This window comes from Zea mays, chromosome 10 (genome assembly GCF_902167145.1).
Source record: "Zea mays cultivar B73 chromosome 10, Zm-B73-REFERENCE-NAM-5.0, whole genome shotgun sequence".
In the NCBI taxonomy this organism is placed as follows: domain Eukaryota; kingdom Viridiplantae; phylum Streptophyta; class Magnoliopsida; order Poales; family Poaceae; genus Zea; species Zea mays.
Window position 1 is genome coordinate 64,617,393 of NC_050105.1, and position 19,909 is coordinate 64,637,301.

At 45.3% G+C, this 19,909-nt stretch overlaps 1 long non-coding RNA gene across 1 annotated transcript; it reads right to left on the reverse strand.

The window, feature by feature from the left end:
* Positions 1–18,696: 18,696 nt before the first annotated feature.
* LOC103641144 (uncharacterized) lies at positions 18,697–19,338 on the reverse strand. Its single transcript, XR_560143.2, has 2 exons — positions 19,164–19,338; positions 18,697–19,083 (listed from the first exon to the last, which is right to left on the reverse strand). It is a non-coding gene; the product is annotated as an uncharacterized lncRNA (long non-coding RNA).
* Between the last annotated feature and the right edge of the window lie 571 nt (positions 19,339–19,909).

The window sequence follows — 19,909 nt, forward strand, 5'->3', positions numbered from 1 at the left end:
TGGTCCCTTTGCGTAGACATGATCGCAACCTCACCCGGTTAAGCGTAAAATGAGGCACGAAGCTTTTATACCAATTGAAAGTAGCCTAGAGGGGGGTGAATAGGCTACACCTGAAATTTTTCACCAAAAACTTCGAGATAGTGTTAAATTCAAGTTCAACTGGTGCAAACTAGTTCAGCTGATTTTGTTTACAGCTGAACAAGTTTGAACCTGCTCAACTTAGATAAGATAAATAGTTAAACAAATATGACAAAGTAATGAGAGATTCTTTCTTAAGACTTGCCCTAGAGAAAATCCACTCGAATGGGTGACAAATCGATGTGAATCGGTTTCACAGGATTTGCACACAATATAAACAAATATGAACTCACCAACAATTAAAGCACTTTTCAAGAGCATGCCAAGAACACATGATTTAACCCGAGGTTCGGCAACCACCACGAAGGTGTCCTACTCCTCGTTGAGGAGCCCACAAAGGGTCGGGTCTTTTCCAACCCTAATCCTCCACAAGCCGACCACCAAGGTCAAGGCAATCTCTTCTCAACTTAGCTCAACGAGCGGGTGATACAAACTTCTTGGGGTCGTCCACAAATTTGGAGACTCCCAAGCAACCTCTACCCGTCAAGGAACACAAGGTTCCAAGAGTAACAAATCCGCACAAGATTCAAGTTTGCGATGAGCTCGTGAGATGAAGAGAAAGGGAGAATCGAGATGAAATCAACAGCGAGTTAGACCGACTTCACCTCACACCAAGGGTCCTTCAATCAATTGAAGGAGATGCGATTTTGGGTGTGGGAGGTGGATTGAATGCTCTTGTTTGAGAGTAGGTCAGCCAAGAAATCGTGGATCGGCAAAAGTGAATGAAGAGAGAGAGTGTGAGGGGTATATAAAGAAGCCCCCAAAAGCTGGTGGCCATTGGGGAATCCTGACTGAAAATCGGTTGAACCAGTTTCCACCAGGGTGGTTCTCGGTTCAGCGGCTGGCTCAGCTGAAGAGTGAACTGGTTCCAAAATCAGTTGAACCGGCCCAAAAACCGGTTGAGCCAGTTTTTCAACAGTCTGCACACAACTTTTCTGACATGACAGACTGGTAGACTGGCAGAGCAGAAAATGGCAGGGTGAACAGTGCAAAAACCGGTTGAGTCGGTTTTTTAAACTGGCTGAATTGATTTTTAGAAAACTAAAGAGAACCATGGGGAAGTCTTAGTGGGAAGTGAAAGTGGTTTTTCCAAGAGCATTCATGATCTAATAAAATGTTTTCTTAGAGGATTTGGAAGAGGTTTGGACTGAGCTCATCGCAGTTACTTACTCAACTATTGCGGATCCCTCTTAATTGAACGATGATTCCTATGACTCAAGAATTGTAAAATGTAAACTATCGTTGTTTATAAGCACTTGAAGCACGCTATATGATGTAAAATTTTAATCTGTTGTGCTTTTCCTTTTGTGTACATATGGAATTTGTGCTCCTCCTGTCTTTAGGATAACTGTATACATACTATGAGCAAACTTGTTAGAAACTCTATTTGTTTTGTCATTTAATCACCAAAAGCCTCAGTCAGGGTTGATTGCACTTACAACCGGACTGTTTAGTGTGCACCAGACAGTCTGGCCAATGGTTTGATCCAATGTTCGTCTGCTACAGACCTCTACGGTCGGCTGACGTGGCCAGGGCTTTTCTGTCCAACGGCTATAATTGAGGGGGATCCTATTTATACCCCCCCTCCAACCGGCCATTTTAAGGTGTGGGAGCCCAAAAAACATACCAAGACATATTGTAGAGATTTCCAAGTGCTTAAACAACCAAGTGCTTAATAGAATCACTCAGTGATTAGCGTAGGCGTTTTGTGAAGTGCTTAGGTTAGTTAGACCGCTTATGTGCTTGCTCTAGGTGGATCCTAGTTAGTTGAGTGAGTTTAGAAAAACCACACAACCCCTCGGCTCTTGCGCGAGCCGTTGTAATTGTATCGAGACGGGCGAGAGTCTTGTAAGACCGTGACAACCGAGTTTGTGTCACGGCCGCCACCGTGTATCAGAGGGAACGAGGCCCATGATGTTTCGGCTGGAAGCTCGATAGTGGAGACGGTGGGGAGCGTCCGAGAGCAGCCCGAAGCAGAGCACCACTTGCATATGGAGAATGCCCACGACTCTCTATGGAGTTACTCGATCGAGGTTCTTGGCCCTCATGTGGGCTACCCTTTGTGTAGGGGCGCCAACGAGGATTAGTCGGAAACTTGCGTGGTTTCGGATACCTTGATAAAAATATTGACGTCATCCACAAGAGTTTGCATCTCATCCACGAAAGTTTGCATCTCTACCTTGCTTTTTACCTTTCACATTTATATTAGGTAATTAAGTTTCAATCTCCTCTTACTAGTTAGAATATTTAGGATTGAAACTTAGATTTTGCGGTAGATATAGCAACACTTAGTCAAAACCTAGTTTGCATATTATAGATTGATTATTTGCATAGGTTTCGTTCTAGGGACTTAATGGTGGCCTAGTTTATAGATAGTTTTTAGAAGTCCTAATTGAACCCCTTAGGTTTCACCATTTTCTACATAGATAAACCACAATCAAGCTTCGGGTATCCGATGCTTCTCATCATAACCCGACATACGTCAAGTTCCCTATTGTCCGAGAGACAATAGAGATAGTCATCTTCGTCATTTCTCCTGTACACAAGAGAGCTAGATGGGTATTTAATATCTTCAACGAAATCTTGCACTTCGACAATTTTTTCTGCCGTTAGTTGCCCCCTAGAAGCATGTCGAATGATATATTCATGTGGTCCAGCTGGCTCCATTTTGATAATTAAAGTGGCCTCATCTTTGAAGCCCTCAGCTTGCTCCCTTAACTTTTCTTTTAATACATCTAAAATGTTGTAAGTGTTTGAAGTAGCAGATTTTTCTGGAGCAGCATCCCTCTTCGGCGCATCATACGTGTTCCCACTAGTTTATTTTTTCGCTCTCAATTTTGGGCACACTATCTTTTGACGGAGAAGGTAGAGTAACCTTCTTCTCAGCGAGCCTTTTAGGTTTTGCAGGTTTAAGGATGGCCTTCAAAACGTTAGTCATCCTCTTCCCTTTCGGAGGTGTTTATTCAGTGGTTGTTTTCAGCTTCGGCTCCGAACTTGGCTTCGGCTCGGGCTGTAGGCTGGCTATGGGGATTTTGTCACGGATAGGCAGTTCAACCACTTCCTCCTCCCCTGCATCAAAACCAAAATTAACACCACACCCTTTAAAATAGACTCAACTCTTACAAAATCCGAACATTTACCTTCATTGAGCCAAAAGAGCTAATCTTAGGCCCAATACCTGGCGTTTCCTACACGACGACTTCTTCGATAGGAGTAGCTGATGCATGCAACATTGGCTCAACAAGCCACTCTCTCTTCATAATAAGCTTTTGGTCGCTTTGTCAAAATTTTCACCCTTTTCTGCTTCGAGGTAGCTGATGGTGATTGCATTGCACTTTTCCTTTTCTTATCCCCACCTTTTTTTACCCAAGAGTAATTTGGGTAAACGAAGTGAATCGTGTCAAATACTCGATTTAATCTTCTTTTACCTTTGGCCCTGAAAGGAACCGTCAAGGCTCTGTCTTCCTTTTTAGTGTGGTTACCCAAAATTTCATTGCATGCCGACTCAATGGCCTCTAGGCTATCGTCATCCGGCTCACCAAATTGGCTTTTGTATGGGTATGTATATTTTAGATACACCAAACCCCCTTGTCTGCCTCTTGCCTAGATGGGCTACCTTCTTTTGCCTTTGACATTTCCCATTAATTTGCAAGTTGCCATACTCTGAAGGCCAAATGCTCTTGGACTAGATCCCTTGTGCCGATATAGATGCACACGACATTGAAATCCACCAGACAAGCTTGAGCTTCATCAGTCATCATAATCGATGGCCTCTTTATACCAAAGCGAGACACCACGGGTCTATGAATGATTCTCCTAATGTCTTCTCTCTTCTCCAAGTCATTCTTCACGTAAAACCATTCATTCATCCAAGCAACTGGCCACTTGCTTCGGTACTCAAGGGAAGGATATTGGGCATCTTTCTGGTACGTGAATGTATAACAAGCAAAGTTATTATGAAGTTGTTCTTTTCCTATTGTCTTTGTCTAGTAGTGCATCTCATGAATGTTGCAGAAGCAGAAAGCATTTGGCTCTACACATTGGCTCCTCACTACCCAAATAAAAATCACATTCACACCAAAGCATTTGGGGTTAGCTGATGTAGATAAATATCAAACTTTTTCAAGACCTCCACTAACATTTTATGAAGTGGAAATCGAAGCCCAGCTCTCATAAAGCTTCGGAACACCACCACCTCGTCTTTCTTAGGATGCGGGGCTGTGTTCTCTCCACCAAGTCTCACATTAGAAATATCATGAAAATATTTGTTCTCCATCACCTTGATATGCCCCTCCTTCATGGATGACTGGCTGAAGGCAACATAGCTTGGTTCCAGAGTCGAGCTTCAGCATTATCGACATCTTCTTCAAAATCAAACTCTTCACTGTCTTTAGAGTCATTAGATTAGCCAACCATGATTTTTCAGTGATCTTTTCGACCCTGGCCTTCTCTGCGTGATCATAATAAGCCACCAAGAAGAGCTCGTCACTTTTTCCCTCTCAAGCCATTCGAAGAATTCTAAAAGTTGTAGGAAAACGAAGTCGCCAAAATAAGTGAGTTCTTAGAAGCAAGCTTCGAAGCTTGAGCAAATAGCAAATGTTTGGTTCGCAAAAGCAAATGAACGTCATGTTCGACACATGCGCCTTCCACTCCATTTTATACATAATACAGCCAAAAACGTGAGACTCAAAAATTTAAAAGATGTATTCTCACTGCAAGTGGGTCCTTCTTAATAGGTTTTTACAAAAGTGTACTTTTCAATAATTCATTTTCGATAATGAGCCCAGGGAAGGTGTTTTTTGGACCTTCGGCGATCTGAGATCGTTATGAAAAACAAACTAATACAGCGAGGGGCTACTGTTGGGGCATTCTTCTTCTGAAGGTCATCAAAACACTAACTTAACATGTATTTCTTAGCATGTTTGAAGTGTTATAGGTAGAATATCGAAGGTCATCTTCGGCTAGAACGGCCACAGACGCAGGTACAAAGGCACCACCTTTGGATTAACAATGTGTATGCATGACTGATGAAGCAAGACCAAGCCAAGAGAAGTCCTCTAGGCTTGCTCAACAAGACAACAGGAGGAAAAGACAACACTACCCTTGGTTTGTTCACTAGTTTAAATGTATAGGTTTAAAGGCACAATTGTAATTTTTTTGAAGTTGTACCTCACAACTATAAAAAGAGACACAATGCCATGCATTAGACATGTTTTTCGACCAGAGAGAAACAAGTCGCTCCGCCTTCGAAGATATTCTTCTTGTACCTTTGTCATGTAACTTCATGGAGCCAAAGGTATATATGTAATCTTTTGATAAATAATAAAGCAGAAGGATAAAGTAACATCTTATAAGGTTAAATTGTATGTTTTCACCCTCCATTGTACACAATTTATCCTTAATTTTATTTATTTTCCATTCATTCATTTTCACATCTCAACCTTTAATCAACCTTCTCTGGAGAAGGAAGAATTAAAGGATGGCGATAAAGCTCGACTTAATTGTGTTACCTTGTTTTTGTCTTCCGAAGGAATAAAAAATAAGTGACCATGTTACCAACAACAGAGATTCCCTATTTTTTGGAGAAGTCCAACCAAAAGGTACGCATAAGAAGAACAGAAAAAAAAGACTTCCTTTGTTCCAATTTATAATTCGTTTGACTTTTTACTCTAATTTTGACTGACTCGTCTTATTAAAAAAATCATAATTATTATAAAATTTTATTGTGGTATTGTTTAGCATATACTCCATCTGTCCCAAAAATAAGGCATATATTTTTTGGAGAAGTCTTTGAAGTGAAACTTTGACCGTTAATTTCTTTTAAAATATGATATCGCCAAATGCAAATCAATCATCATACTAAAGTATTTTTGAATATGAATTCAAATATATAATATACATACACTAAAAACTTATGTTTTTTGCTAAATTGTTGGTCAAAGTTTTAAAACGTTGACTTTTCTAAAAGCATACGTGCCTTTTTCTGGGATGGGTATACTTTAATGTTGGCTTTAAATTTTTTAGTTTTTCGCGAAAATTTCGAATAAGACGAGTCGATCAAGCTTGGTCAAAAAAGTCAAACGAATTATAAATTGGGACTGAGGGAGTAGCTATCTACTATGTGAATGGCAAGCAAATTTTGAAAACATCAAACACAAAGTACTGTTTCAAATAACGAAATTAAACTCTCGAACTGCACTACATATACCCATATGCAACATTGTCTTACAATTTCCATGCATATCATATAAAATTTAAGCTATAGCGTCAAAATAAACTAGAAGTATATGGTTCTTTTTAGTTTCTTTTGCAAGTGCTCGCAATTGACCACCTTGTCGAATTTAAGTAAAAAAATCCCATAACTGAAATAGTATTAAATGCCGGGTATATATGCCATAAAAAGATGAAAGTTTTTTTTTTGTATGTCCTAACCTTTGAGTTGATAAAACATTTAACTTTGAGTCGACAAAATACATGTTCCATCAAGAAAATCCCTACATAGAAGAAATGCCTATATATAATTTAAGCTTGTATGGAACTAAAACACGTGGCAATATCGATGGATCCCTACAGTTTTGTACTCACCAATTCAACAGTGGGCACACACATGTTGAACGATACGTCCTAGCTTCCACGAGAGGGCAATATAATATTTGTCACTATTATATTATTACCCCAGAGAGGAGAACAGGATTAGATGGAACACATGTACAAAAAGTTCTGGGAAGGAAGACTACCGGTCTATACTCTATAGCCAGCTATATGATTTGTTATTTTCATAAACTCGGTTGTTGTAATAATCAATCAAACCAACTCCTCATTTAATTTAGTTTTGAATGCAGCATGCAAGCCACGCAACGATAGGGACTTGTGAGTTTAATTCTGAGATGGCCGCGTACTCGCTAATCCTAGTACCTCACCTAATTATTGTGCTGCTAATAACCTTCTATTGGTTTAGTATTCTAAGCAGCATCAAATGTTCAGATCAAGGTGATGGCAAAACATGATCTCAGTGAGTGTCAAAGTGTGGTGTATAAACTGGCAAACTAACTAGCAATTTGTCAATAGCGGAAAGCTGCGCTAGTTTCAGATGGTGAAAATGACCTAAGTCTTATATACCTGTGTGTAATATGTTTGTGCTAATAAACAAGTTAAAGACTGAGAACATGTGGTGATATTTTTAAATTTTAATTTTTATGAGTATGGACTCCTACAGATTCTTTAAAAAAAACGATTGCATTGGTGGTAGATAAAAACAGTTCCACACATGACATCATTAATTATTGTTCTGAATAGTCTTCTTTGAATTCTAATCCACAATAGCTTGCTGAGAAATTTGCACAAAATCTTGTTGCATGGGCTCCATCGATATCGCCATAATAATACATTATATATTATAGACAATAATTAAACTATGACGATTGCCCCCAGAATTTGATGTATCTAGGGCCAAAAAGGCCTTTGGGTGCTCCAAGAGCCAGGTTCTGCTAGATGCATGAAATAGGAACTACCCTACTAAACTCTCGTTTTAATTTATTTTTCCTTGTATGTTAAGCCATGCAATCATATTATTTGTTGTTTAGTTAGGAATGGGCATATCCTCATGGCTAGATGTTGATCACCCTATAAACTCCCCCAGGTGCAACCTCAGGGGCATTACACCAAAACATATACAAACAAAGTGTTATTATTTTTGTCCATGTATATCCTAATTATTAGACATTTTTGTCCGACTTGCTTGTAACGGGCTCTCACATTGCATAAATCAAGAAGCATGATCATAGTTTTTTTTGGCAACATGCATGTCCTTGCTGTGATGTGGCTTTACCTTTACCTCCTCATTAATTTTACATGTCACTAAGGAATAAGTAATTAACTTGAATATCGCTATCTCTACTTTTTTTAAGCATGAGTTTCGTGTCGTGCGTGAAGCGCGTAGAGTAGATCTGCTTTACTCTCATGTCTCAGCTAAAAACTAGACCGCTAACTTTTAGATAGACCGTGAGAAAACATCTAAGCCCAACATGACACGAACCCACACGTAGTCTAACATAACACGAACCCACATGCAGCGAGCGTTCCAGGATAGTACCACCTCGCTAACTAAACGACAATGAGCGACTGTTATAGACTCTTTTGTGGGCCGGCAATATGCCAGGCGCCAGAATAATTAGGCCCAGCCATTTGTTAGATGGCAGCTGGGTGTTAGAGAAGTTTTAGGAGGCTTATCCTCCCTGGAGCTTATCTCCTTAATAATCTCCTAAGTTGTTCCCTGGAGCTTATCTTCTTAATAATCTCCTAAGTTATTAGGCCCCAGAGCTATAAGGGTGCCTCAGATTGTAATAGGGTTTTTTATCAAAAGAAGTCGCACCTGTGTGGGCGGCTGCTGGATCACGGTGGCGACCCCCACGCGCCCTGGTGATCGTGTTCCTCAGCCGCCTCGCTGCGTGCCCTATTCCCTGCGCTCCTCCACTCAATCCACCCTACTAACTCACCCTTCGTGGTGTACGCCTCCCCGTCCTGCGCATCGCAGTAGGATTCATAACAATTTGGTATCAGATTCAGCCGTTGCATCGACATCAATGTCCGGCGGCGACGATGAGACTGGGAAGATGACGGACTCCGAGAAGCTTGATCGCATTCTGGGGCAACTCGCCACCATGAATCACCGGCTGGACACTCATGCGCAGCGTATCACTCTCCTGGAGCAGGAACCCCCCCCCACTCAGACATGCGTCGCGGGGACAGCCTCTGCCCTCGATGACCCTTCCTACAGGTCTTGCACTCGAGAGCCATGTTGGTGCAGGGCAAACTGCATCTGGGGGCAGCGACGGTGGATATGGAAGTGGTCGCCGGGGCATTCTTGGTGGACACCGTGATCGCCACGACGAAGGAGGACCACGTAGGCCCAATTTTTCTTTTCCCCATTATGATGGTGATTCTGATCCCTTGCCATGGCTGAATAAATGTGATACATATTTTCGCGGCATGGGAGTTCATCAAGACGAGAGGGTCTGGCAAGCATCGCTTCACTTGGAAGGTGTGGCTGCGGAATGGTTCTATGCCTTGGAGCGTGATCTAGGCGGCGTGCTGACTTGGACACGCTTCATTGAGTTCATCCAGATGAGCTTCGGGCCACCACTCAGGTTCAATGGTATGGCTAATTTAAAAGAACTGAAGCACACAGGCACCGTGGAAGAGTATTCGCGCCAATTCTTAACCCTGTTGTGCCGTTGTGACGACATGTCTCATCGACAACAGTCTAACATGTACACAGCAGGCTTAGGCGAACCTCTCCAAACTAATGTGGAATTACAAACTCCAGAGACGCTGCAGCGTGCTATGCATCTGGCCAGGGTGTATGAATGACGTTTGATGCACACGGGCAGCTCGACAGTCCACAACAGCTCTGGAAGTACCCTCCAAACCTGCAGCACCAACAATGGCACGACTGGCAGCAACTACGGCCAACCGACCACATTTTAGGCGCCTATCTCCAGATGAGTTAGCCGCCAAACGCGCCAGTGGAGAATGCTACCACTGTAAGGAAAAATATTCACCAGAACACAAGTTTTCAGGTCGTGGTATATTCTTGCTTGAATTGGAAGAAGAGGATACAACCACAGAACCTCCATTACCAGTCGACTTGGGAATTTCTCTTCAGGCCATGACTGGGATAGGCGTCATAGATACTCTCAGGCTCCCAGTCACAATCAACGGCATCAATTTAACTGCACTAGTGGATTCAGGATCCACTCACACATTCCTCAGTGAAGCTGCAGTGGCACGTCTCGGATTGCAAGTGTTGTCCCAGCCAGGCCTATCGGTAAAAGTTGCCAATGGAGAACGCATTTCAAGCAAGGGTCAAATCACAGCAACCCTCACCATCGGCCAGGAGAAATTCACCACAACATGTTATTCCTTGCCTCTTGATGGGTTCGATCTCGTATTAGGAGTGCAGTGGCTGCGATCTCTAGGACCGGTGGTCTACAACTTTGACACACACACAATGGCATTCTGGAGGAAGGGAAGGTTGGTACAATTGACAGGGGTTGGGGACTTAGTGTTGGGATTTGGATCCATGGACAAGAACAGGGATTGTATGGAAGAACTGCTGTCCTCTTTCTCTAATTTGTTTCAGGACCCTCAGGGACTGCCACCATCACATCGCCAAGACCATCACATACGGTTGCTGGATGGTACAGAACCAGTGGCTGTACGACCCTACCGATACCCTCAACTGCTTAAAGACGAGATTGAGCGTCAGTGCGATCAGATGTTGGCACAAGGCATCATTCGAGAGTGCACATCAGCATTCTCGTCACCTGTACTATTGGTCAAGAAGGCAGATAAAACATGGAGGTTTTGCATTGATTACCGTGAATTAAATGCAAAAAAATCAAGGACAAATTTCCAATTCCGGTGGTGGACGAGCTACTTGATGAACTCCGAGGTGCAAGTTTCTTCACAAAGCTAGATCTCCGGAGTGGTTATCATCAAGTCAGGATGCACCCGGATGACATCCACAAAACAGCCTTCCGTACACATTGTGGTCACTTTGAATTTCTAGTCATGTCGTTCGGCCTGACTAATGTGCCATCCACATTCCAAGCTCTGATGAATGATATACTGAAGCCTTTCATCCGAAAGTTCACCCTAGTATTCTTTGATGACATTCTGATATATAGCTCGTCTTGGACAGAACACTTACAACATGTGAAGCAAGTATTCCAATTACTGTGGGACAACAACCTTGTTCTTATGAAGTCCAAGTGCTCATTTGGTAAATCTGCAGTCACTTACCTTGGACACATTGTCTCTGCGCAGGGGGTCGCCATGGACCCTTCCAAGGTGGACGCAGTTGAATCATGGCCCATACCGAGGACCATCCGAGCACTCCGCAGTTTCCTAGGACTCACAGGGTATTACCGCAAGTTTATAGCAGGATATGGGTCAGTGGCAGCTCCTCTTACAACCCTTCTGAAAAGAGATGCATTCCACTGGACAGAGGAAACAGCCGAGGCTTTCTGTCAACTCAAACAAGCCTTGCTGACATCACCACTTCTCCGGTTACCGGATTTCGACAAAAGGTTTTTCATTGACTGTGATGCCTCCGGCTCTGGATTTGGAGCAGTCCTACACCAAGGCGATGGTGCCATAGCCTTCTGCAGTAGGCCGGTGTCCCTTCATCACCAAAAATTGCCAGCATATGAGCGAGAGTTGATTGGATTGGTAAAGGCAGTTCGACACTGGCGGCCATATGTCTGGGGCCGACCCTTTACAGTCCGCACTGACCACTATAGCTTAAAATTCTTGCTCGATCAGCGGCTGTCAACAATCCCTCAGCATACTTGGGTCAGCAAATTGTTTGGGTATGATATAAAAGTGGAATACAGGCCCGGCAAGTTGAATGGCGCAGCAGATGCATTGTCTCGCCGAGAGGAAGATACAGGAACTGTGTATACCCTTTCTTCCCCTTCCTTTGATCTCTTCTCTACTTTGCAAACGGAGGCTGACTCGGACCCTCAAGTGGCTGCAGTCCGCGCTCAGCTGGCAGAGGGAAAAGCAAGTCCTGACTGGACAATGGAAGATGGCTTACTACGGTTCAAAGGCAAGGTATTCATCCCGGATGCATCCACTTTGTGGCCTCAACTTCTTGCCCAAGCACATGAGTCTGGTCATGAAGGCGTGCAGAAGACAGCCCATAGGTGGCGCACATCATTTTACAATTCTAAAGCTCTCCAACGTGTCAGGGAGTTTGTGCGCAGCTGTGCAGTTTGCCAACAACATAAGACTCAGCATCTTCACCCAGTCGGCCTACTTCAACCCTTGCCAATTCCCTCTATGGTGTGGGCTGATATATCAATGGACTTTTTTGAAGGATTTCCAAAGGTTGGTGGCAAATCAGTAGTTCTAACAATGGTGGATCGGTTCTCTAAGTATGGTCATTTTATTACTTTAGGCCATCCATATTCAGCAGCATCAGTGGCAAAGGTCTTCTTTGACGAAATTGTCAAACTTCATTGTCTGCCATGCTCGATAGTCAGTGATCGGGACACAGTTTTCACTAGCCAGTTCTCGACTGAACTATTTACCATGGATGGAGTGAAGTTACAAATGAGCTCAGCATTCCACCCACAAACCGATGGTCAGTCAGAAGTTGTTAACAGAATAATCACCATGTATCTGCGTTGTCTAGCTGGGGACCGTCCTAAATCATGGCTAAAATGGTTACCATGGGCAGAATTTTGCTATAATTCATCATATCAATCGGCACTGAAATGTTCTCCATTCAAAGTTGTCTACGGACGGGAGCCTCCTCCAATGGTCTCCTATCAAGCAGGGGACTCAAAGGTGGCTGTGATTGACTCCCAGTTAAAGTACAGGGATGAATTTCTTGCTGAAATCAAGGACCGACTAGTGCAAGCCCAAGTAACTATGAAGAGTTATCAGGATAAACGGCGTCGGGAGGTGGAATTCAACATTGGTGATTGGGTATGGCTACGATTGCAACAAAGGACTGTTGTGGGCGTCACCTCAGCTGCACCATCCAAATTGGGGCCCAAATTCTTTGGTCCATATCAAGTCATTCAGAGGATAGGGGTTGTTTCATACAAGCTTCAGTTACCACCAAATGCAAGAATTCATGATGTGTTTCACGTCTCTCTCCTAAAGAAATTTGAGGGACCTACCCCATCCCAGTTGGTTCCACTGCCACCTCTTCTACATGGGCGTGTTATCCCAGCGCCAGAAAAGGTTCTAAGGGCCAGACTCAACAGAGGAGTCTGGGAAGTGTTGGTCAAATGGATTGGGCGTTCAGATGCAGATACTTTATGGGAACAGGTGGAAGAATTCAAACAGCAACATCCAACATTCGCGCTCGTGGATGAGCTCTTTGTCGAGGAGGGGGGAAGTGTTATAGACTCTTTTGTGGGCCGGCAATATGCCAGGCGCCAGAATAATTAGGCCCAGCCATTTATTAGATGGCGGCTAGGTGTTAGAGAAGTTTTAGGAGGCTTATCCTCCCTGGAGCTTATCTCCTTAATAATCACCTAAGTTGTTCCCTGGAGCTTATCTCCTTAATAATCTCCTAAGTTGTTAGGCCCTGGAGCTATAAGGGTGCCTCAGATTGTAATAGGGTTTTTTATCAAAAGAAGTCGCACCTGCGTGGGCGACTGCTGGATCACGGTGGCGACCCCCACGCGCCCTGGTGATCGTGTTCCTCAACCGCCTCGCTGTGTGCCCTATTCCCTGCGCTCCTCCACTCAATCCACCCTACTAACTCACCCTTCGTGGTGTACGCCTCCCCGTCCTGCGCATCGCAGCAGGATTCATAACAGCGACCGAACAAGCTATTAAAAGGAGTAGATCTCTTTTTCAACTCACACCTTTCTTAGCCTTTTGGTTGAGATAAAGTACATTTTCTGTACTTTAATATCTAATATGTAGGTCATATATCCACTTTAATTTTAAATTTATTTTGTGAGAAGGGTCAATCACATTAGCTTTCCACTAGATCCTCAGGTGTCGTATACTCAAATATGATTGGTGTATCGTAGTAATGTACGGGCATCGTACTAGTCTATATTATTTTATTAAGAACCTAATGTGGGAACCTGGTGCTACCATGGCTTCACTCTAACCGTCGTGCACGGCGTGTAAAAAATGATGCAAAACGAGCACTTAACCCATGCACCTCTGCTTTAAATATTTGGAGCTAACCAATAAACCACACATATCTTAACGTTAAACATAAACAACAATTATATTTACGATCTAGCTCCCTCGTCTCATGGGCAACGCACGAGTATATACCTAGTAAATGTTGAGTATATACCTAGTAAATGTTTGAGGTGAACACGATGATAGGAATAGAGACAGGTTCAAGGTTCTCGATATATGCCACTGCATATCGACCAGGAACTATATACTGGGAACACGTATGTCAATTAACTGCTGTTACCATAGTCCCCAGAGCAATTTTTGACTAGCCCTTATCGGATTTTTCAAAAGTCGCATAAAATATGTTATCTCATTGCCGAGTTTGTTTAGTCCACCTAGTTTTCTTAGCACATATCCAGTTCTCTTAGCGTGTGGATTGTGCGTAGACACTTTGCTTGCATCATCATCGATCTGCATGCAAATAATGGCTTGTAAATCAGATGTGTACGTATGTGGCAGATCCATTGGGTAGCCATCAGTGCTCCAGTCCCCAGTTCATGTGTGTACATAGAGAAGATAGAAATGAAATGGATATAATAAACTATGTGTGTATAGATCGAGTAAACATGTTCAGGCCACATGCTATTAGTTTTCTCTTGAACTTGCTGTGGACAGGATAGCGACACACTGCACCGTCATAAAGAACATGTACCCTACTTGCACTAGTACAGATAAGCTCTACAATGGTGGTCGTAAACCTATTTACAGTGGCGTTTTTTGTAACCGCTAGTGCTAGGGATCAGTAGAAACCGCAATTGTTCAGTTCTTCTAATGCGGTTTGACTAGCATCAATGGTCACGCGTAGTATAGATTACAATAATAGTTGAAGCAACTACTAGTACGAACTTAGTAGTGGTAAGTACTGTGGACAGGATCGGATCTCTAGAGGGCATATATATAATATATTCATTTGAGCCATCCACAAGTGGGTTACTAGTTAATTCACACATATATAGTAAAGTTTATATTTTAGCCTTAGACGAAGACAATGACTAGAAGGCTAGTGTGGGTTTATCTAGGTTTTCGTTTGCACTTAATACTATGACTCATCACCATATTTGATAACTTAACAAGTTAATTACGAAGAAATACACAGAGTTTTGTTTGAACAGAACTTCATGTTAAATTTACTGTCGGGGATAAAATCTTGGGTCCCTGTGGCCCATCGATTAGAAAGGACGCTAACAAGAGGCCTCTGGCAACCATAGGGCTGACAATGGGCTATAAATTTTGCACTATAAAATTTAAGAATCGAATCGGGTTTGGATCAGGCTCTATTTCTAGTCATTTTCGAACTATAATTTATTTAAGGCCTTGACATTTTGTGAAGAACCATATGGATCACAATCCATTACCACCCCTAGGCAACCAGGGCCCATCGGTCAACAAGAGTAGGAAGGAAACGTCTGCCCTGAAAGTACCTGTCCCAGGGCGAACCCCAAGGCACCGAGCCCAAGGTCAGGCGTGCGTGAGCCGGGCAAGCCGAAGAGAAACCACTCGAGTTGATCCCTCATCCAGCCCGAGACTGACCCGTCATAAGCGACCAGGGCATCGGTCTGCCTCCCACTCATGACCTACAAACACTTGGGCTACAACGCACTCATGACCAACGAACCCCTCGGACTGCTACACATTAATGGCCCGCGCGCCCCTAGCCTGGGGCGCACTCATGCCCTAACAGGGCTAGGCTTGAGTATGCGGGCCGCCTGCAGGGCACAACGATACAAGTCGCGCCAAGACCAAGGCTACGAAGGCCAGGGGTCGACGTAGCTCAAATAATGGTATCCGGGCCCCATGCTGCTCGCACCATCTGGCATAAAGAATACGAGACGACCAGTCGACCTAGACGCTCATGGACGAACACGACTTCACAAGGTTAAGATGCTCGGTTTTACTATCACCCAGTGACTCCTTCACGAGGAAGCCACCGATGGTCGACCCCCTCCTTGGCCTATAAAAGAAAAAGGTTGGCCACCAGACAAACAGATGTACCGGCGAGAGGATGAACCAACGAAAGGAGGAAGGATGCATCAACGAAGACCCGGAGACCGAAGCCCCGCTGCAAAGCCAAGGCCTAGTTAGAACTCTAGCTCTGTAGCCCTTAGCTCCACCTCCTCCGCGCAAGAGACTTGCGAGCTTCTCCTCCCTCTCTCGACCACTTGTAACCCCTACTACGAGCATTGGTCAACAAAGGTGTCGGTAGCACGAGCCACTGAAGACTCTTTCCTTAGAGCTGGATGCAGGACAGCAACAGGAAAACGCTAATCATAACCAAGCAACAGCGGGTGTCCCGCACGTTCAATCAAACATAGCCCGATGGCAAACAACTTTTCAGTTTTAGGTTTGCTTAAAGAAAGGGGCACTATCAAAGCGTTGGTGGGCGTGGGTGTTCACAAAGTGGAATAAGGTGCCAAGAGAAAGAAAGGCCTCCTTTCCGTAACCATTACAAAGGTGTGGGTCCTCCTTGACTTCCCCCGATTGGAGTGCTGCCGAGCAAGGCGGCTCCTAGCTTCTGAGCAAAACGCTCTACGGCCTTCACCATTCCAGCAAGATTCGTATCACTCCAAGCGTCACAGTAGCCTTCGCTGAGGTTCTCTAGCTTGATCCCTCGTTCAAAGTGAGATGTAGCGACGGCGAAGGCCTAGTAGATCCCCTGGCAGAAAGATTTTGCCTTGAGTTCCTAGAACCGGCCCACAAAGCCCTTGAGGCAGAAGACCAGTGACTCAGACCCAAGGGAAGAAGGTGCTCTGAAGCGCCTGCTCATGGCGCCCACACCCTCCGACAGGAAGCGCCTCTCCTTCTCCAGCTTCTCCACGCGACGTTGCATCTCGACAAAGTTCCCTTTGGCGACATCGAATTTCTATCATATGGCTGACAAGGGGAGGATATGAGTCGTAAGAAGGGGAAAGCGGGCAATGAATTCCTATTTTTCGGAAGATTCCGTCAAAGGCCCTAACTTGCAAAGAGGCCATGAGCTTCTCCTCCTTTTTGTTCGACCACCCAACACCCCTCCAAGGCTGTGACTTGAGCCTCATCAACCTCTTTTCCTTGCTATAGGATACGAAGGCGGGAGCTTGCCTTCACACTCTCAAGACCTGTGAGGGTCACCGATTCCGCATCCCTCCATGTCGTCTCAACCAGGGCATCGTAAGCATCTTGGATCGACGCGGCGCGGGCATGAGCTTCGGTGGCCTCACCCTTCGCCGCTACAAAATCACCGATGGAACACTCCCACGCCTCCCTTTATTCAAGAAGAAAGCGGGATCTACTCACTAGTGTCCTTGTGAGCGACTGACACGAAACTAGAAAATGGATCGTTAGTAAGGGGAGCATTTTCCTCAACAAGCCATCCGCGCTTACCGCCAACTTCTGGCGTGCGGCCGAGAGCTGACCGAGGTTGGCCAGTAACGCCTTCTTGGTCATGTCGCTTTCCTCATCCAGCTCCCTACACAGGGCCTAGGGGTCGTCACCTTTCGCGAAATTGTCCAGAACAGACTGAACGCTCAATTGGCCGCCAAGGCACGACAACATGATATGAGGCTCCCCGTAGGCAGGGATAGATGTTGTCCCCTCCAATGCTACGGCCTCTATAAAAACGAGACCCACACCCCCTCCAGCAGGGGATGCAAAGGGAGGATTGTAGCCACGCTAAACAAGAAGGGCAGTCGGGGAAATGTGGCCCACGCGCCAATGAGGGCAGCGTCCAAACCCACTGTAAAAAGAAAAAAGGATAAAGGGGTGAACCTCAGCCTCTCCCACCGAGCTCGCGTCGGGACCGTTCAGGAGCATCAGGAGAGACGAACATGATACACCGACCCCAGCGGCGTTTGGCGGAGATGTCGGCAAAGAGGAACCTGATGATGCGACCACACTGACGTCCGCGTCGATGGCAGTCATCACTCTCCTCTTCTTGGAGACCACTTTCCTCGTGTGCGACATAAGGGAAATAGGATGAAGGATGCTGCTTGAGAAAAGAAAAGGAGAGAGTTAGGAGCAGCGGCGAAAAAGGAGGCGGACGATGGTGTCGGTGTCGAGTACCGGCAACACATTATAGGGAGTACTGTGTAGCAGTTTTGGGAGGATGGAAATGTCGGTCACAGCTCGATGGTACGTGCAGAGCACGTCAGGGACATGGAAGATTATGCAGGTTCGGGCCGCTCGTGAGCGTAGTTCTCTATATCATGTGGTTTCTGGCTATGGAATTGTTTGGTGTCTCTCCTTGTTACCAGTTATCTCTCGAGATTAAAGACGAATGAGGTGTTGTGCCTCATTTTTGTAGGGGCCTCCTATTTAGCCTTATTGTTGACTAAATCGGAGTTACAGAAAACATCTTGGGTGCACGATCTCCATGTTCTGCCTTGCTCGTGCCACGTTGTGTCCAGCCATGGTCAACAAGTCGTCCGTGGACTTTCGCGCGTCTCGCATGCATAAGAAATGACCGAGTTCCTTCATGCCCACGCCTGTGTCTTCTCAAGACGTCTACGGTTCTCACCCAAATGAGGCCTGCTGGCCACCTTTCAGGTGACCAATCAGGAGCATTTTGGGTGGCCTAATGGGACGTAATTGGGCCGTGGTGATCCAGGGGATACCTATCCCCCTTAGATAGGGACCAGCAAGGCCCATCACCCGCTGGCCGCACCCCAACGAACCTTTGTACTCTGAGTAGCGCCTCGCCCCATGGCACCTAGGCAGAGTGTCGGTCCTATCACCCACTCTCGAGGCAGGCATGAGCGTCCCTAGCTAGAGGTGTGTTAGGAAGGACCTCGGATAAGTGCGAGATGGAGGAGCTCCTCACGCAAGCTTCCCTCGGTGGCTGATTGGATGAAGGATCGACAAATGGAGGGGCAAGCACCACTGGGTTCATCGGCCTAGGAAAATGGTGGGGAGGTCTGGGAAGTCGGCCTCCTCCACGGCAAGAAAAGTACTCACTGTGTTGCTAGAAAAGGCCATGGCAAAGCCAACCGTTAACGCGTCAAGGGAGGCATCAGGAATGGCCCAAAGCTTGGAGCCCACGCTCACGTCATCATCATCCCCATCCTCATCAGTTGAGTTGATCTCGACGCCACGGTACCTGCGCATCTGGCGCTTAGCCCTTCGGTGTCTCTTATTCACCCTGGTTCTTATGCCTCCATTGCTACTCTACCCCGTGTGCGAGTCGCCTCCTTCTCCAACACGCTTCTTAGCAAAAGGAACTGGGTCATCCTGTAGCACCATAGAAGAAGGCTGGAAGAGGAGAGAAGGATCAGAGGGCGTGAAACTGGTACCAAAAAAGAGAGAGAGAAAAGGGAACCAGACAAACTCACAAATTCCACGAATCCTGGCTTGGGACACATCATGAGGCAATCGGGGATCGGTAAAACGTATGGGATGACAGCCTCGTTCGCACCTTTGCGAACCTCCATGGCTTCCGTGAGCCAGTGAGAGATATCTACATTGCTATGGGGTAGGACGCTTAGCCACGTACCCTTCGACACGACATCAGCGCTCATCCTTTATAGCGGCATCTGCCTGGCCATGAGAGGAGACACCCCCGGTGGAGGTTGAAGGAAACAGGTGACGCCTAAGAGGGGTGAATTAGGACTTTTAAAACTTTCTCTAAACTAGGCCACAAATAAATCCCTAGAGCAAAACCTATGCAAATAAACAATCTATAATGTGCAAACTAGGTTTTGTCTAGGTGTTGCTATCTCTATCGCAATGTCTAAGTTTCAATTCTAAACAATATAACTATAAAGACAAGATTGAAACTTAAATGCTTAATATAAATGTAAAAGCTAAAGAGCAAGATAGAGATGCAAACTCTCGTGGATGACGTCGGTATTTTTACCGAGGTATCTCAAACCACGCAAGGTTCCGACTAATCCTCGTTGGTGCCCCTACGCAAAGGGAAGCCCACGCGAGGGCCAAGCACCTCGGTCGAGTAACTATATAGAGAGCCATGGGCCTTCTCCACGTGCAAGTGGTGCTCCGCTTCCGGCTCCTCTCGGACGCTCCCCACCGTCTCCACTAACAAGCTTCCGGCCGAAACATCACGGGCCTCGTTCCCTCC